The sequence below is a fragment of the Nilaparvata lugens genome, chromosome X, assembly GCF_014356525.2.
Source record: "Nilaparvata lugens isolate BPH chromosome X, ASM1435652v1, whole genome shotgun sequence".
NCBI classification, from domain to species: domain Eukaryota; kingdom Metazoa; phylum Arthropoda; class Insecta; order Hemiptera; family Delphacidae; genus Nilaparvata; species Nilaparvata lugens.
The window spans coordinates 21,168,344-21,170,694 of record NC_052518.1 but is presented as its reverse complement, the minus strand read 5'-3'; positions in this window follow the sequence as shown (position 1 = coordinate 21,170,694).

The window sequence follows — 2,351 nt, the reverse complement described above, 5'->3', positions numbered from 1 at the left end:
TAGACATATGGGTTTTAAGAAAATTAATATATTGGAAAATGTTTTAAATAAAACCAATCTTGTATGTGAAAAATATATGAAATTGACATGTGGCATGTTGTGTGAGTTTTAATAAAGCTCATATACACATATACACAACTAAGCGCCATGCATAACAACAACAACAACAACAATAATAATAATAATAGGTTGATATGCTCAGGAAGAAACTAGGACGACTTACTCAATACATGCAAGGTAATAGATCAAGAAAGGTTGTTCATGCTTACCAACAATTGAGAAGAGAAGCATCACATCACACCAACAGGGATCCATTGAATAGAACCCCTCAAGAGATGCTAGATACCCTCACTCAGAAGCTGGCTGTTAAGGCTAATAGGCTGAGACATTACAGAATATCATTGAGAAGGAAGGAGGATAATTATAAGTTTCAAAAAAGTGAGAGTAGTTATAATTTGGGACTTTAAGGAAGCTTTTTTGCTAAAAATCCCCTCCCCCCCTCTCCACCATCGTCCATCCCACCAACCCTTCCCCTCCCCCACAGGGTGGAGGGTGTTCTAAAAATAGATTTCCCCTTCCCCTTGCCCAGTGGAGATGAGGGGGATGAAAAGAGAGAAAGATATATCTCTCTCACTCTTTCTAAAAATAGATTTCCCCTTCCCCTTGCCCAGTGGTGATGAGGGGGATGAAGAAAGTGAGGGAAAAAATAATTTCCCTTTGAGGGGAAAAATTCCCTCTCTCTACATCTATACTGACAGATTAAAGTGAATCCTTCTCTCTACATCTATTGCTATACTGACAGATTAAAGTGAATCCTTCTCTCTACATCTATTGCTGTACTGACAGATTAAACTGAATCCAGAGAGAGGTCAATGATCTAAGTTCTTTTACATTTTTTATCTACAATATTGTCTACATCTATTGCTATACTGACAGATTAAAGTGAATTGAGACATTCCCTATCACTATACTTCTATTTTCTATACTGACAGATTAAAGTGAATTAAGGAATTCCCTCTCTCTCTCTCTCTCTCTCTCTCTCTCTCTCTCTCTCTCTCTCTCTCTCTCTCTCTCTCTCTCTCTCTCTCTCTCTCAAAGATTAGGTACTTGAATTCGTTTATGACAAACAATAGACAAGACTCTAAATCACTTTGGCAGGGAATAAAAGAATTCGGGCTTGGCAAACAGAAATTGAATCCACAAATTGACTTACCATTGAATAATATAAATGACCATCTCGTTTCACACTCTAACCAATGCAACGAAGTTGTCATTGCTAATCACATCGATGATCTTGAAGAGCAGGTTACAAACTTAGATTTACCAATCACTGATCAATTTCATTTCCATCCAATCTCAGAAGAAGACACTTTCAGAGCAATTCAACGTATTCATAGTAATGCTACGGGTGTAGACAAAATTCCTATTGAATTTATCAAGAAGATGTTATTTGCTGTTTTACCAACCATTACATACATTTTCAACAAGTCACTTGAAGAAGGCATTTTCCCTGAAAACTGGAAGTTTGCTCTGGTTCGCCCTCTAAATAGAGTTCCATCACCCAATAAAGTTGAGGATTTTAGACCAATCAGTATTTTACCTGCATTGTCCAAAGTGCTAGAAAGACTCATTCATGCTCAAGTTGTAAAATTTCTAGACAACAATAGTAAGCTTCATAACTTTCAATCAGGCTTTAGAAAATTCCATTCAACTGAGACAGCTCTGCTTCGTTTCACTGATGATATAAGGTTAGCTATGGACCAAAGAAAATGCACCATCCTCACCCTATTTGATTTTTCTAAAGCATTCGATACTGTTGATCATACAGTCCTTCTGAATAAGTTAGCTATTCTTGGTTTCAGTCACAACTCGTTAGTTTGGTTTAAATCCTATCTATCAGGTAGGAAACAATGTGTTTCTGTCGGTGACAAAAAGTCAACTTGGAAAAACGTTATGCATGGAGTACCACAAGGTTCAATTTTAGGCCCTCTCCTCTTCACTTTGTATGCTAATGTCCTTTCTTCCATTATCAAATTCTCCAGTTTCCATACTTATGCAGACAACCGTCAAATCTATTTAAGCTGTCCCATAACACAAATAAATGAAACAGTTGGAATAATGAATCAGGATATCAATTCGATAGTGGAATGGACAAAGAAAAATGGCCTTAAGCTTAATCCCATCAAAACACAACCCATTATAATTGGATATTCTCGTCTTATAAACAATATTGACCTTGAATCGATTCACAAAATTAGTGTAGACAGTAATGACATTCCTTACTGTAGCTCAGTTAAAAATTTAGGCATTATTATGAATAATACTCTTGACTGGTCAGAACAAGTGAACAA